Source organism: Elephantulus edwardii, unplaced genomic scaffold, assembly GCF_000299155.1.
Source record: "Elephantulus edwardii isolate Elephantulus edwardi_28Jun2011 unplaced genomic scaffold, EleEdw1.0 scaffold00166, whole genome shotgun sequence".
Lineage (NCBI taxonomy): Eukaryota > Metazoa > Chordata > Mammalia > Macroscelidea > Macroscelididae > Elephantulus > Elephantulus edwardii.
The window spans coordinates 3,465,148-3,483,089 of record NW_006399916.1 but is presented as its reverse complement, the minus strand read 5'-3'; the positions used below and the strand labels follow the sequence as shown (position 1 = coordinate 3,483,089).

At 43.7% G+C, this 17,942-nt stretch overlaps 1 pseudogene; it reads left to right on the top strand.

The window, feature by feature from the left end:
• Positions 1 to 261: 261 nt before the first annotated feature.
• On the top strand, positions 262 to 1,189 carry LOC102858683 (annotated as a pseudogene).
• The last annotated feature ends 16,753 nt before the right edge of the window (positions 1,190 to 17,942 follow it).

The window sequence follows — 17,942 nt, the reverse complement described above, 5'->3', positions numbered from 1 at the left end:
TTGTTGAAGTGGGGGAACCAGGATTTGAACTCAGGACTGTCTGGCTCCACAGACTGTGTTCCTGACCACACAGCCCTAATTCCTTGCTGGTTAATTAAGAATAGAGTTTAGAAGGGAGGGAGTTGGATTTATCACTATGGAGTGTATGCATTGAGCTGACCCTGGTGGGGGTGAATGTAGATTGCAGGGGTTTAAGAGCAAATGGGGGCCCGCCGGGGAGGGGAGGTGGGCAGCCCGGGCTGGGAGGCCACCGCCTCCGAGATGCCGCTGCTGGTCGAGGGGCAGTGAGTGCAGCTGCCCCAGCCCTCCAGGGACCTCGTCCGTGCCCATCCGACTCTGGAGGAAAGAGCCAGACTTCTCAGAGGTCAGTCTGTTCAACAAGTGGGACCCCAGGGCCTTCTGTATGTTCAGCAGAGAGAGTTTGCAGTGACCTCCCCAAAGGATGGCTCCATCTCCATTCTGGGTTCTGATGATGCCACCACTTGTCACATTGTGGTCCTGAGGCACACAGGTAATGGGGCGACCTGCTTGACACACTGTGATGGATCCGACACCAAAGCCAAGGTCCCCTTGATCATCAACTCCATAAAATCCTTTTCTGAGCCCACAAAATGCGGCAGGCTTGAAGTGCACCTTGTGGACGGCTTCAGTGATGATAGGCTGTTGTCACAAAAACTTACTCAGCAACTTCTCAGTGAATTTGACAGACAGGAAGACGACATCCACTTAGTGACATTATGTGTGACAGAATTTAATGACCGGGAAGAAAATGAAAGCCATTTTCCAATAATTTACAGCATTGCCATCAACATAAAAACTGCAGAGATTTACAGAGCCTCCTTCCAAGACCGAGGGCAGGAGGAGGAGCTGCGTGCTGCCCGTGCTCTGACAGGAGGACCAATGATCAGCATTTATGATGCAGAGACAGAGCAACTTCGCCTAGGACCGTACTCCTGGATGCCTTTTCCAAATGTGGATTTCTGGTTGCAGCAAGATGACAAGCAAATACTAGAGAACCTTTCCACTTCACCTCTGGCCGAGCCCCCTCACTTCGTAGAACACATCAGATCCACCTTGCAGTTCTTAAAAAAATACCCACACCCAACTAATGCACTGTTTCCTAAAAATAAAGCTCTACTCTACAAAAAAAAATGAAGATGGCTTATGGGAAAAGAGCTCCTCTTCATGAAGTGAAAGCCAAGAATTACCAAAGAAAGCAACTTTTTATCCTGACAGAGACCCAAGCTGGGGGTTGGAGAAATGTGGGTTTGGAATCTACGCCTGGTGTGTGATAGATCTCCTTACTCGGGGTCTTTCAAGTGACTTTGAGAATAAAATAATATTTTGGCAAAAAAAAAAGAGCAAATGGGAGGAGAGTAATTGGATCCATTGAGAATGGACAAGTCATTTAGGTCATTTGACATTGAAGGAATAGAGAAAAATGATAATTGGATTGGGAAGCAAAGCTAAGAAAATTTGAACATGTGAATTTGCTGATAGGAAGGATCCAATTGAGAGAGAAATTTTGTTGATGCTGGTGCGGGGAGACTGATGTCCTTCAGGTGGAGGAAAGGTTTCTGGCTAAGGTCTTGGTCTTAGCAGGGGCAAAGGTAGTTGAGAGCCCGGGAAGGTTTCCTGTGTGCCCCTGTTTTTCTCAGTGGAATGGGGAGCTGGTGCTTCCATTTGGAGTGAGACTGGGATGGAGATGCTGGATTGTTAAGAAGAAACAAACTTGTGTAGGGTGATGTGAGAGTGAGCAGAACAAGGAAGGGGCAGAAGATTTGCTGGATCCCCTGGGTGTTGTGTTTGGTTTGTTTGGTTGTTAGTGTTGTCCTGGTGGTCCCACTTCACAGTGACCCTGTGGGAGGATGGCAGGACCCAGTGCCCATGTGGGGTGGGATCCTGCCCTATCCATCTAGTGCCATGCTCAGGACTGGCTACAGATTGGTATTTAATGATCCAGTGGGATTTCACTGGCTGAATTTTAGAAGTAGATTTTCAGACAATCCTTCCTGGTTAGGTTTTTCACTGGGGGCTGAATTTTGACAGATGAAAGAAAGGAAAGGAGGACCAGGTAGCTGAGAACGTATGTAAAGGAATGCTGGGTGACAGTGGAAGTGAAGATGTTGGAGAGACACGGGGGAGGTGACAGGATGAAGGGAACATGTGGTACCGGAGGTTACACATCTCATGTAACTTGGGCAGCAGAAGTGGCAGGGACTTATTGAAACAGGCTCTGGAGGGGCTGTGCTTGAGAATGCATTTTAATGTGCAGTAACCTCAGCTGGGTATGATTGAACTAGTAATAATGAAAGTGATACGAGAGCTTATAAGATTTAGACTATTGATTCAGAATGAGTTTCCCAGACCCCTTTTTTATTTAATTTTTTGAAAGAAGTCTGTGGAGAATTTGAACTTCAGTCTCTGATGAAGACCTGCGTAGTAAGCTTCTACCCTCAGGGCTGCAGAGTTGGGCGAGACTCGTCTATGGAAGTTGAGATTCTGGTATCACACACATTTAGAATGCCTGTGCTGTATAGCCTAGCTCAAACCCACTCATGGGTATAGAATCAGGACCAAGCCATAGCTGAACCTCCAGAGGGCTTTCAGAGCCTGTAAATCCCACAGGAGGAGATTGTCCACCTTTCTCCCACGGAGCAGTGCCTGGTGGATTTGAACTATGTGCCTTTGTATTGACAACACAATTCTTTACCCACTAGGGCACTAGAGCTCCCCTTAGTTTGGATAGGAGAAGAAAATATATAAATATGTAACTGTAATTGAACTTTTGTAGATAGTGTTGGAGAGATTGCACCGAAGGGCAATTAGATGCCCTCCCCAGGGAAGGGCTTGGTGCTGGTGGTGACTGTCATGAGTTATGAGGTGAGCCAACAAGCAGGGTGCTGCGTGCCCTGCTTTGTGTGTGATCACAGGAGGTTTCCTGTAGGGTTGAGCCCTGAGTTCACTTGATGGCTTGTCTGGTTCCTCTGTTGATGAGTCAGTATCAGGGCACTGCCAGGACACACATTCCTGCTGACCACTGCTGTGTCACCTGGCTGGCAGGGCTGTTCCCACCATGCCAGCCCTGCTGAGTCCTCACCTTCGGTGGAGCTTTTGACTGTATTTTAGTGCTGGTCACATTAAACTGACTTGTCTGAGCTTGTTTGAGTGCTAGTGCGTGCAAAACTCTGGTGGCCTGGTGGGTAAAGAGTTGTGTTGCCAACCCAGAGGCATGCAGTTCGAATCTACCAGCTGTTCTGCAGAATAAAGAGGGCAGTCTTCTCCTGTGTGGTTTACAGACTCTGGAAAACCTGTGGGAAGATTAACTCTGAATCAGTTCTGACTCCATGGTGCATGACAACAATGCAAAGATGATTGTGATAAAGCAGAATGCAGTACTTTTCTCAAAGCAAGTCATCAACAAAATTGCCAGAGCATTTGCTTCTATCATAACAATACTAGCTGGTTCGCCTCCAAATCCTCTGCCCTAATTACTATGCAATGCCCTATCTCATTGCGGCAGGAGAAATGGAAACTGAGCTGAAATGTGCCAGCAACGTTGTCCACAGGGCAGCATAGCCCAGAAAACAAAAGTTAGATCCCTTTGACTTTCTCGGTAAGCGGTCTGTGACAAATTTAGTACGCCAGCCCTGTGTGGTGGGTGACTCATGCCTTAAATGCCTTCTGTAAGGTTCCTCCGTTACGATGAGAAGCTTTTCAGGTTGTCTTCAGGAAATCTGAGCAAGATCCACCAAGCATGGATGAGAATCACTTCTCAGTTATCTGTATGCAGAACAGAAGACCTCTAGTAACAGAATTTCACAGACAGCAGAGATTTCTCACGACAGATTGTTCTCGTTTTTTGATCATGTATAGAGTTTCTCTTCCCCAGCTTTGTTTGGATTGTTTCTCTTTTACCCAGAACTTTGATTTATGGCTCATTGAACAGCCTTGATTGTGATGAATGTGTCCTTCGTACAGCGTTCATATTCACAAGTCGTTTGTGTGTAGAAAAGTCAGTAGGGGCTGAATAGTAAGTAGAATGCTTACCTTCCATGTGGGAGATTCAGATTCGATTCCAGGCCAGTGCCCTGAGGGAGTCGCCCCCACCAGCCACCACCGTCTGTCCCTGGAGGCTCGTGTGTGGATGCCATCCTCTGCAGGTTTCGGCAGAACTTCCACACTAAGAGTGTCTGGGAGGAAACATTTGTCAATCTGCTTCTGCAAATCCTGTGCAGCACGGAGTCTGCAGCTGATATTGGGGATGGTGCAGGATGTGGAAGGGGGAAAAACTAGCACCTACTGCTGTTGCACAAAGCCAAGAAAAGTCATTTATTCAGTATGCTGTATAAAAGGAGAACGGCAGATGGCTTAAGATAAGGGACTCTGAACTGCCAGCAGCTCCTCTCTTCCTGGGACCCAAAATGGCCACATTTGCTTTGGAATTTCTACGAGTTTAGATAAGGTTCTCCTGCCTTCCATTAGCATGCCAAAAAAGGGAGATGTCCGCACATCTCACAGGTTTTCCCTGATAATGCTTCTCAAGATCCAGAATATTCACAGACTCAGGCAGGAAGGAGAGCACATAAACGCTATTTCAGGGGGAAGTCTTCTTTTTAAATAGGTGGGTGAGAGGCAGAAGACAGTGATGTCCAGGTGGGTGTGGGGCTGTAATGCCTTGTGACTGCTGTTAGGCGTCATGGCGACCCTGTGAACAGCAGCTCCGACCCTTGCCCTCTCCGGCCCCATCCGCACCGTCTCAGTGCTCACCCCACTGTTACAGTCACTGTGTCAGTCTGTCTTGCTCAGGCTCTTCCTTTCCTTCTCTGACCCTCTACCTTTTTCAGCATGATGTCTCTCTCCAAGGCAATATGCCCAATGTTGGGCGGGTAGCAAAGTGCAACAATGAATGAATGGAAATCCAAAATATCTGTAAATGTTCATTAGAACTAATAAAATAAATTAAAAAAACATATGCCCAAAGTAAGTGAGATAGAGTTTCACCATCCTTGCCTCGAAGGAGTACGTTGGTTGTACTTCCTCCAGGACAGATTTGTTTGTATTTGGCAGTCCATGGCTTATTCAATACTCTTTTCCAAAGACCATAATTCAAAGGCATCACTTCTTCAGTCTTCCTTATTCATTATTCAATTCTCAGATGCATAAGAAACAGCTGAAAATGCCATGGCTTGAATCAGGTCCGTGTTGGTCCTTAGCACTTTGGGGAGATACTAGCAGCTGCCCCAGTTCATGCGTCCCCAAAGCTCCCTGTGATTGCCTAGTCTTGAGCTCAAAAGCCAGCTCCCCTGGCGCCCGAGTGGGAACTTACACTTGAGCTCCCTGTGGGATGAGGGATGTGGGCCAAGTCTGGCCCTCTGTGCAGCGTCTCTCACTGCTTTTCCTTTCCTGCTTCCTGGCACCCTGGCCAGAGGCCCATTACTCTGTGTGATGACCCTCTTCCGAGTGCTCCAGTCCTAGCTGCTGGATATGCTCACACTTTTTACTTCATATCCTCATGCTGTTCTCTCTAAATGGAGCTTTTTTTCGTGTTGCTAACTCAAACATCGCACCTCTCAGGTGGTTCGAATCACCCAGCTGTTCCACAGGACGAAGGTGGATGTTCTCTTCCTGTGCAGTTTGCAGCCTCTGAAAATCCCCTGGAGGGTCAACTAGGAGTCGATTCTGACCTCATGGCCTCACTCAGGTGAGTTTTATGGAAACCCAGACCCCAGAGTGTGCCACCCACCTGTTACAGTGATGGTGGGGAAGGTGAAAAAATAGGAGCCAGGCAGTGGATGCTTCTTAGCTTGAAGCAGATGTTTTCAGGGAGTGTTAGAGTAGCAGGAGTTCCCAGATCGAAAGTTAGAGTATTGAATCTCTTGGGTGGCTGAGTGGTGAGCAGCAGCAGTAGCACTGCAGTCCTGAGGGCAGGTGATTCGAATCCACCCGCTGCTCCATGGCAGAAGGATGGGCGGACACCTACCATGCAACTTACAGCCTCTGGAACCTGCCGGAGGGTCAGCTGTGGGTTGGTCCCGACTCAACAGCACACTCCACCAGCAGTGTTAGAGTGGTGGAGTCTCTCTGTGGTCGGGTTCCTTAGCCAGGAGCGATGTAGGTAGAGCCTATGCAGAAGGTGGATGGAGTGAAGATGGAAAAAGATCATGCAGCCTAAGCAGAGAGACAGTTAAATGTGGGGGAAAACTTCACAGAGCAAAAGATCAACTCTCCAGACAGGAAGGTATGTCTGTCCTCAGCAGAGAAAGAGGTGAAACAGACACCCTTCTCCTTTGTTTTCTGATTAGATAGCCTCACCACCGCCTAAGCTCATGGTTACCTTAGCACTAGGCCATCACGGGCAGCTCTGGTGGCCTGCTGGTGAGAAGCTGTGCTGCTCTCTCGAAGGCATGTGGTTTGAACGCACCAGCTATTCTCTAGGAAGAGGATTGGCAGTCTCCTCCCGTGTGATTATCTGCCCTGAAACCCTGCTGGAGGGTCAGCTATGGGTCGGTTCCGACTTGATGGCACAAAGCTCACTAGAATACCCTCGCTTTCTGCAGAGTTAGTCCTCTGGTGGGGAATCATTGATTTGTCCGGCAGGGTCAGTTACTGGCATCTGCTCAGTTATGTGCTGCTTGGCTTCCAGCTCCTATTTCTTTGTTTTCTCTGAACCTAACAAGGAGAAATTACAGGCCTTGGCTGCATTTAGGTGAAAAGACAGGGTGATGTTGGGCAAGGTCTAATGGTGTTTAATTTTATAAAACATAATGCATGGCAGTGATTGTATGGAATGCAATGTGAATAAATAATAGAGTGAAACACAATATATACAAACTTTGCAAACAAAACAATAATAGTAAAAAAAACAAACCCACACCTCAGACAAACACAAACCAAACACCTGCTCAAAAAAATGTACAGGTTTTTCACTGACAAGATTGGTCATTAGTTAAGGTTGAAAAAATTTTCCTTTTTTGCTACCACTGTGTGTCAGTAAACAGAGGCTGTGTGGAAGGCTCAGAGACCCAGTGAATAGGCTGGGAGCTGATATGTGTAAGATCGCTAATGTGAAGTGTGCCAGGAGACAGGGATGTGACGGTGGAGGCATTCAAGAACTGCATCCATGTGGCTGACAAATTTGGTACATTTGTTGCCGTTAGAATAATGAAAACAAAATTATCTGTTGAAATTCTCCTGCAATTTTTAAAAAAACCCTCAAGCTCTTTGTTGTCGAGTCAGAACCAGCTCCTTGTTGGCTGTGCAGTGGGTGTTCAGAGGCTGGGAATCGCTCCGGAGGAGATGGCCCATTCCATTCCGAGGGAGAGCCTTGGGGACCTCTGGTGGCTTGGCACTGACAGAGGCCATAACTTTTAGTTACCAACACAACCATAAGCTATGCTGAGGGTTAAAAATGTGGAAGATGCCAGGGTTTAGAACTTTACGGAGCTGTCTCTGTGTAATTTAAGCCCTCATTTCGTTGGTTCTCATGTTTTGAATACTGTGTTCTAATTTAGTGTGTGGTATCTATAGGCTACAAGTCAGCGATCTAAAAATGAAGCTGTGGTGGAGTTCTCATGTCCCATGTGGGCGTCCTGAGTTTGATTCCCAGGCACTGGATGCTGGTGTGACGTTGTGTTGCCGAATAAATTTAAGCAGAGCTTCTGGTCTATTTGGTCTAGGGGAAAATGAGGGTGAGTCACCTCTGCAAACCAGCCAATGAGGAGTTCACCCCAGAACTGAGCGTGAGGATGGGTTGGTGCAAGAATGGGCACTGTTTCCTTCCTTTCTGCATGTTGTTGGTTGCCATTGAGTCAAGCACGACTCACAGCGACCCTATGAACAAAAGGCCTGAAGCCTTTCTGTAACTGTCCTTATTTATCAAAGCTCGTAGAGTTTCCAGAGGCATGCCACTCCTGCTTCCACTGTGAGTTGCCCAGAGAAATTTCTCCTGTTTCTACTTTGGAGCAGCTGGCGGATTAGAATCACCTGTCTGTGAGGTGGCAGGTCAGCTGCTTAACCAGCTGACCAGGAGGGCTCCCTCCCCATAAGTCAGAGCTTGCCTGATGGCAACTAACAACGAATACCAGGACAGTATAGCAAAGTGTTCTGGAAAGAGGAACGTGTGTGTGTCTGTCTGTCTGTTTTGGAGAACATTATCTCAGTGGCAGTGAGAGGAATGCCTGGGAAATCGGTTTTGAGAATCCTTGCTAGCTCTCTCCTGGGATGCCTCTTCAGCTCTGCAGATAACCTAACAGTCATAGTGCATTCCTAGGACAAATGAGCCCCCCTGTTGATGGAATTCGGTACATCTTATAGCACTTTCCTCTGTTTCTGGCTTCTCTCCCTGGCCAGGTCAGTGGTGACCATTCAGATCCTTTTAAAGTTCATTTTTACAACTTTCTGTCTGCTAGTAAAAATGTCCTCTTTGCTCTCCTGGGAGTGCAGCCTCTCCGAGTTGTCACCCTGCCAGCTTTCTTTCACTTGGGGAATGTGTTCATCTATTTCCTGAATGCATTTTAAGGAGTGTCATGCCCACCCTTGTAGTTGTCTTTCTCATTTCCAAACTACAGATTCCTCATCTTTGTGGAGTCTTTACAAAGGTGATCATAGTTCAGTGACACATTTTCTTTGGAATTTCTTTCCGTTTAAAACCCAGTGCCCTTTTGGTTGACAGCCAGGCTCATAACCATTGTTCTTACAGAAGTTTCATTTTTATGCACACTTTGAAGTTTGGAGCTTGTGAATGCACTTTATTCTGCGGTGAAATTTATGCAAGAAGCCTTTGAGGGCAACTATTTATCTTGGGGATAAAACCACCAAGCTTCTTTTTACCTTACGTTATTGAGTGCCAAGAAAGATCAAGCATATTATGCTGCCATGCAGATTTTAACTCATGGTGGTGGCTGACCCTCCAGTGGATTTTCATAGATTGTACATTTCACAGGAAAAGATGGCACCTCTTTCTTCCTTAGAGCAGCTGGTGGATTTGAACCTCCTGTCTTTGAGTTTGTAGCACATTTCCTTACCCAGTAGACTGCCAGGGCATTCTATTTAAATAAGAGAAACTGGGAAGTTTTTCTGTTTGGTTGGAAATATTTTTATTTCATTCATATAATTAAGCAAGTGAGAACCTTTCTATCTAATTTCAGTGACTTTCCCTATTTTTGTTACTATTTGGCAGAAAGGTACATACAACTATTTAAGCAATATCACTAACAGTATCCAGTAAAATAAAATTATATAAAAGTCTGAGGCATAAAGATGAGTTTGAAGAGATACGCAGATTATCTGTTACATAATGTTCTCTTGCGTTTTTATCTAATCAGGAGCCTGCCACAAATCCATTCTAATTTTGCCCACACAGTGACTGTCTCGCTCCTGTAACAATTTGAATTTGAGAGAAATTGTAAGATTTTGGAATTTCACTAGTAATCACGTAAATGGATTCACAGTGATATTTTAGTGTTTCATTAGAAGTAGCTTTTTGCTTTTACACGAGTTTGCTGCCAGACTCCTGGTAAACATGCAATATAAAGTCAACTCAACGTAAGTAGATCACATTACAACTCCTCAACATTAGTAGATCCTCCTCAGAGCTGACCTAGGACATAGTTCTACTCACTAGATTGTCTTTGAATCAAGGGTCTAGTGAATTCAATTTTATGGAATCCTGGAGCACTGTACTGCTCAGAGCGTCACAGAGGTTAGACATGAGACAGCTGAGCCTGTGCACGCAGAAGGTACTGTAAGTGGTTCTTATATTGGGATGCTGTTTTCCATCATTGTGTTGGCTCAGACTTAGGAAGACCTTGTGCTGCCTGATCCTGTACCACCTTTCACAATCCTCAGCGAACTTGGCTCTGTGGTGGTAGCCAGCGTATATTTTGAGTGCTTTCTGACTTAGGGTGGTTGGGCAGTCTGTTGTGATCCATGGGATTTCCTTGGACTAATTTTTGCAAGTGGATTGCCAGGCATTTCTTCCTGGTCTTTTCCAGTCTGGCAGCTTCTCTGAAATCTCTCCCCCATGGGTAACCCTGGGGATGTACAAAAAAAACTGGTGACTTGGCTTTTTGCACCACAGCAGCATGAAAGATGCTGCAGCAAACCAGACTGCCCAACAGGTGGTGGATGTTAGTGTAATAATCGATGAAGTGCTCCCGGCCAAGTCCAGTGATGTTTTACTGAAACATTGTCTTCTGACATTTACTAACCTTGACCTCAGATGGCATCCCTCTCTGGCTTTCATTCAGGCCATGCACAGTTATATTTAGGAAGCAGTGAGGTTAGAGCTCTGGAAAACTGATAAAACATGATAACTCTATCCTGAGACGTGCTTCCTCACAAGTAGTGTGACATGTACGTTGTCATGGGGATGACCTGGACATGCCACGGGGCTTTGTCTCAAGTGTCCACCTGATAGTACTGGTATGCTACTGAAAAGAGCTTCTCTTTTAACTTTCTTTTTTTGAGCAATGAGTTTCCATCAGAATGTGTATGATGTGGATGACTCGTGTCATGTAGGATAATTATTGCAACTTATTATTGGAAAAAGCAGCATGAGGCAGTTGAAAGAGTGTGGGTTTTGAAACCAGTTGGGCTTGCATTTGAATTCTGTTCTGCTCTGTGGTCTTGGACAAGCCGCTCTGAGACTCTGTTTCCTTTTGTAAAAAAAGGTAATTATGAGAACCATGCCAGGCTGCTAGAAGGGTGAGAGATGATGATACAGAATGCTTTGTACACACCCAGCTGCCATTGAGCTGGATACAGTGAATGCCTGGTGTACGTCAGAGAAGATCTGTGCTCCACTGGGTTTTAGGGGCTAGTTTTTAACCCAGGGTGCCTCTGGGTAGATTTGAACCCCCCACATTTTAGTCAGTAGCTAAGTATGTTGGGTTTCCAGGGCCTGAAACCTTAAGCAGAGGAGGCCGCCTCATCCTTCCCCCCAGGGTGGCTGGTGGTTTGAATCTCGAGGGCCTGTTTAAGGCTACTCTCGACTCTGTTTTTCAGAGTCTGAAAAATTTGGCACCCAAACCAAAATTCTTTTACTTCTTCAGGTTCTTGTGTTTGTTTTTTTTTTTTTAATATTATTCTGACTTATTTACAAAGTTTGAATACATCTCATAAAAGATCCTTCCCATTTCCTTCATCCCACCCACCCAATTGTGCAACCCTATGATTAACACCCTACCCTCTATCCTCACCCCTCTATTCATACCCTCCTCCCTTTGGTCCTCATACTCATTCTACAGTAATGATTTTATACGAGGTTCTTGTGTTTTGTGATTACTTTTTCTGAATTGGTTATTCCTTTTGGAATAAACGAATCAGGGAGGAGAAACTGTTCAAAGTGCAGTGGACTGATTGTTAAGCGGAATCCATCTTGAGGATTTGCCTTAAGAACTAAGACAGTAATAGGTAACAAACATGAGAAGGAAAACATCTTTGTTGTTGTTTGCTATCAAGTTAGCTCATAGCTGACCCTCCAATGGGTTTTCAGAGGCTGAAAAGTGTGTGGGAGGAGATTGCCCATCCTTCTCCCAGAGAGCAGGTGGATTCAAACTGCCTGCCTTTGGGATTACGGTGCAGCTTCTTACCACTAGGCCCCTAGAAAACTCCCTATTTCATTTGAAAAGTGTCATAAATTTTTTGCTCCACCTACATAGACTCTCAATAAAGGTGGATCGATACAGTGACTGTACCAGTGGACTGAGGCATTGGATGTTCAGAGGGTCATTGTGAGTTGTAAACTCAATGGCACACAACAACAACAACAACAACAAAATATATTCCTGAAATATCTGACAATTTAAAAGAAGTTTTGAAGGAACTAAAGAAAGAGATCTGAGAAGTATTTGATATGACTAGTTAGTTTATTTCTAAAAGTATTTTTTTTGGTGAAATTTAAAATTTGGACTCCAATATACACTGTTAAAGAGGTATCATAACAATATAATGCAGTATATTTGTTTAACGTGATCAACCACAGATTCACTTCCATCCAGGGTAGAAGAAGCCGAGGCATTTGCTATTTGTAATTATAGTACATTGTAATATATTGTCTTTGTTTTGATTCTCCATTCATTTCCTTCTAACATATTTCATAACTGACCCTTGGTAATCCTGGGATCTTGTTTTCCATATGAAATTGTGTCCATGTTTCTTGGATAATGTACAGAAGATCTGTGTTTACAAAATAGGTAAGACATTGTCACTGTTACTCACCCATTGACTCATCTTTCCACCCAAGAAAGTTCTTTATTACGACTTTGTGTTTTAAAACTATTTGAAGACTGAATATAAAAGGCAAGCAATCTTGACTGAGAATGTGTGATGCTAGGGGTTCTCTGGGCCTCTTCGTGGGCACATTCAGTTTGTTCTTTGCAGTTTTCTTTACTATCTTGTCCTGTGGCCTTACAGCATTGTTCAGGCTCTGTGGTATAGTCCACTGAAAGTTGTGCTGTAGCCCCAAAACCATTACTCTGAGGTGGTTTGAATCCATCAGTGCTTTGTGGGAGAAAGATGGGCAATCCTCTTCCATGCCATTTACAGTCGAAGCCTGTTAGAGGGTTAGCCAGCTCAGAGTGGGCTCCAAGACACTGCCAGGAATGAGCCTTTGTCTTGTTTTTTGAGCAGCATTATTGACTTTCCCATGGACATCAAAGTCTAAGTAGCAGAGCTGGGGCTTGAACAAGGGCTGTCTGATTTTCAGGCTCTTGACTATTGCTTTATGATTTTGATTCTTTATTTGAGGCTTCTTGAGATGTTGAAATGAATAAGCATGTAAATAAAGTTAGCAGCCATTTTTGTGTTGATCGTGGCACAAGGTTACAAGGATGGAAAGTTTTTGGAAAGAGAATTTTTGGCCATGGATAGATGAATTTTTGTATCTTTTCTCTTTTTATGTCCTCAGTACTTAACACAATGCATGGCATGTGGAAAGTCCTTGAACACGTAAGGCAGGTACTTATCTTAAATTAACAGGCAGAAAGGTTTTCTTTTTCTAAATAAGAACACATTAAAAAAATGAGTCATTACCTCCATAATTCTATGAAGAAAACCCAAAACCAAATCTGCAAGTAGAAACCAGGAAAGTGGAAATAAGGAACCTACCTGCTCTGTTACTGGTATACTCTTATCAGCTCTTTTGGGTAAAATGCTTGTCTGTCAAGTCTTGTTCTAAAGCTGAGCACATAGACTTTTTTCTTCTATGTACAACAGAGTACACTTAGGTTAGACCAGGAGGTATGGGACTTGAGGCTGAGCCTTTATATTGGGAATCACAAAGGAGGAGGAACAGTTGTAAACAGACCCTAGTGATTGGAACATGGAATGTGAGAAATAAGAATGTAGGAAAATTGGAGATTGTTAAGGAAGAAATGGAACACACAAATATTGACAGACTAGGCATTGGCGAAATGAAAAGGACTGTCACAGAACATTTTGAATCAGACAATCATATGATGTAATATGCTGGAAATGTAAAGGTGAGGAAAAATGGAGTTGCATTTATAGTTAGAAGGACCATTTCTAGATCCATCGTGAAATACAGTGTTGTGAGTGATAGGTTAATATCCATATGCATGAAAGGAAGTTCTGTTAATACCACTATCCTTCAAATTTATGCTCCAACAACCAGAGCCGAAAAAGCCAAAGAGGAGGAAAGAGATGACCTCTACCAACTGTTGCAATCAGAAACTGATCAAGCACGCTATCAAAATACATTAGTTATAATAGGTGATTAGAATGCAAAAGTTGGGAACAGAGAAGAAGGATCGGTAGTCGGGAAACATGGTCTTGGTGACAGAAGTGAGGCTGGAGACAAAGAGAATTCACTACAATCAATGATTTATTCATTGCAAAAACTTTTGACAAGAAACACAAGTGTCCACTATACACATGGACCTCTCCTGAACTACACAGGAATCAGATTGATTTTATATCTGTGTGGGAAAAAATTGAGAAGCTCAATATCATCTTTGAAAACTAGGGCAGGTGCTCATTGTGGGATAGACCATCAACTACTCATAAACAAATTCAGACTGAAACTAAAGAAAATCAAATCAAATTTATAGGAACCAAAGTTTGACCTTGAATCTATCCCTTCTGAATTGAAATATCATTTCAGGAATAGGTTTGAGGCTTTGAATACTAATGAGTGAAGACCAGATGATCTGTGGGTGGATATCAAGAATATCACCCAGGAAGAATGCAAAATGTCAGTACAAAGACAGAGGAGGAAGAAAAGACCAAGATGGATGTCAGAAGAGACTCTAAATATTTCACTAGAGCGCCGAGAAGCCAAAGCAAAGAGAAGAAATCAACAAGTTAAGGAGCTGAACAGAAGATTTCAAAGGGCAGCTTGGGAAGAAAAGCAAAGTATTATAATTAAATGTACAAAGAGCTGGAGTCAGAAAATCAAAACCCCTGAACTCACTCAGCATTTCGTAAACTGAAGGAACTGAAGAACAAATTCAAGCCTTGAGTTGCAGTACTGAAGCATGTGGTGGACAGAATGTTGAATGATTGAGGAAGCATCAAAAGAATATGGACAGAGTACACAGAGGCTCTATATTAAAAAGAATTGGCCGACACAGAAGAATTTCATAAAACAGAATATGATCAAGAGGCAATTGTGATGAAAGAGGAAGGTCAAGCTGCTCTGAAGAAATTTACAAAAAACAAGACCCCAGGAATTGACAGCATACCTTCAATGCACTCACCAGGTTGTGCCAAGAAATCTGGAGGACACCTACTTGGCCAAATGACTGGACGACATCATATTTATTCCCATTTAAAAAAAAAGAAGAAGAAGATCCGAGCGTGAAAAAGGAGTGTGAAAATTCTTGAATAGTACCTTAATATCACATGCAAGCAAGGTCCTACTGAAGATTATCCTAAACTACTGGAACAGCACATCAGCAGAGAACTGACAGATGTGCTGGCTGGGTTTAAAAGAGACCCTGGCACTAGAGACATTATAGCCAATGTTAGATGGATCTTGGCTAAAGGCAGAGAGTACCAGAGAAATGTTTATCTGTATTGGCTATGTAAAGTCATTTAACTGTGTGGATCACAAGCTGTGGCTCACATTGAGAGGAATGGGAATCCCAGAACACTTGATTTGACTCATGCAAAACCTGTACTTGGACAAGGAGGCAGTTGTCAGAAAAGAGCAAGGAAACACTGCATGATTCAAGATCTGGAAAGATGTATGCCATGGATGCATCCTACTTCTATACCTTTTCAATCTGTATGCAGAACAGATCACCTAGGAGGCTGGACTTTAAGAAGAAAAACGTGGCATCAGGATTGGAGAAAGACTCATCAATAATCTGCGTTATGCAGATGATACAACCCTGCTTGCTGGACTGAGGAGGACCTGAGGCTTTTGCTGCAGAAAGTAAGGACTGTAGCCTTCAATATTGATTGAAGCTCAACATCGAGAAAACGAAATTTCTCACCACTGGGCCAATTGGTAACATCATGATAGAAGAGATTGAGATTGTCATCAGGTTCAGCTTGCTTAGGTTCACAAACAGCAGTCTTGGTACCAACAGCCCAGGAAATAAAAAAGAATTTCATTGGGAAAATCTACTGCTAGGGACCTCTCCAGAGTATACTGAAGAGCAACATTGTCAGTCTAGAGACTAAGGTGCACCTGATCCAAGCTATGGTCTTTGCAATTACTTGGTATGCATCAGAGAGCTGAACTAAGGATGATAAGGATGATAAAAGAAGATTCAATGCCTTTGAGCTGTGGTGCTGGAGAAGAAAATTGAATACACTATAGACTGCTAAGAGAACAAACAGGTTTGTCCTGGAGAGGGTGAAACCAGGCTGCTCCTTGAAGGCAAGGATTTTGAAGCTCTGTCTCAGATACTTTGGGCTTACTGCCAGGAAGGTCCAGTCCTTGGAGAAAGACATCATGCTTGGACGGGTGGAGGAATAGCGCAGGAGAGGAAGAGCCTGGATAAGTTGGATTCACTCAGTGACTAGGATAATGGAGTTAGGTGTGTCGGAGATAATGATATTGGCTCAAGAAAGAGCAGCATTCAGAGCTGTTTTACATAAGGTCATTATGAGTCACAAGCAACTCGATGACACATAAGAACAAGATGGTACAGTGTATAGATTTTTCAATAAATATTTTAGAACTGAAAACGCAGGGAAAGAGCTCTTGAGGTTGTCTCCTGGAAGATTCTGGAAGTCTCCCTGGATTTTATGTCTGGTAAAATTCATAGAAAATCCCACAGATTTTGGCTTCAAAGGCTTTAATTTTGCTTTTGATTGTCATGGGTCTACTTAACTTTCTGTGCTGCTGGCAGAAGAGAATTCTAATTTGCTAATGTGAGGGATAGTTTGACTCAGTGGCTCTTGTTTTACTTTGATAACCTCTGTTCTTATAGATCTCAGGGCCATGATTTTGAAGGTAGAATTTTGGAAACACACAGGCATCACAGGGGAAAACGGAGAGTGAATTAATTTTCTCCTTGGTTTTCACTCCTGATTAATTTTGTATCCAAGAATAATGGGGCTGTCAGGGAAAGAGTTTGAGAGACTGCTTAATTTTGCATTAGGATTGTATGGAGCTTGAGTTTTAATTTTAAGCTAAGTATCATAGAATTATTATTCAGATACTGTCCTTCAATTACCAGAAGGATTCAGATTCTCCTGCACAGTGTTAATTGCTTACTTAAAACACAAAGTGTGCAGATGCTTGCTCAAGTAATGGACATGTCAGAGTGCGGTTGTTACCCTTCCAGGGCAGCCACCTGAATGTCTGAATAGCATTTTGGCCCCAGAGAATAGACTTTCAGACATGTGAAAAACATCACTCAAAATGCTCTTTGAGTGGTCATATGTAACTTAAGATGAACCCACATTAAATTGCATTTCCTGTCATATTAGAACTGTCAGCAGGATAATGATGGAACTATAGAATTCATTCAAGCAGAGTGTAGTTCAAATTTTGCTACTCACAGACCATTTGTATTGTCACATGGAGCTCTGATTCATCTCTTCAGTAAGGTTTTCTTTAAAAAAATTTCCTTTGAGAACTTTTTAAAAAAAATTTTATACTGGTTTACTTAGAAAGTTCATGTACATTGTTTTTCAAACACATCTTCCCCCTTTTGTTTACCTTCAACCTATCAAGTTGTGTGACCCTATTGTTAAGTCCCCCCTCCTCATCCCTCTGCTCCACCCCCCCAACCCTGGATCCTTGTACTTGTCCTACAGTAATGGTCTTACACAGTATTTGTCTTTCTGAGACTGAGTTCACTTGTTACATGTGATGTGTCACCCACTCACTCACTCATTACCATTCAGTTGAATTCAACTCATAGTTGACCCTCTAACTGGATTTCAGAGACTATCAGTCATCCATAAGGAGATTCAGCAGAACAGCTGGTAGATTTGAACTCCATGCTTTTGAGTTGGCAGCGTTCTTCCCACCAGCCAGGCCTCCAGAGCTCCCTGTACGGCTGTCAGCTTAGGTATAAATATTATTGCTGATGTTGCTATTTTTGGTGTCCAATAACAAAAACTAGGAAGATGGCAACCTATGGAAGAGAGAAGACTGGTTTTTTGTGGATGCCCTGGGACATGGAGGCAAGGCGGCGGAATGGGCACATGGCAGCCCAGCTGCTCCACAGCTGAGACCCCAGTAAACAAAGATAACAGATCCAGATGGTGACCCTGGAGCCCTGCGTTCAAAACTGATGATGAAGGATTATTCAAACAACGATTGAGGAAGAAGCCAAGTGAAAATAAGAATTGTAAATAGAGCTGACATGGTATCCCCACTTTGAACCTTTGCAAGTAGCCTTCTGATCAGCACACGAAGTGACTGGCTGACAGCAACAAAGTGTGTCCTCTCCCTCGGCCCCTCTGCCCTCCGGGAAGTGAAGGGGATGACTTTCCACGGATCACTCCCCCAGTAG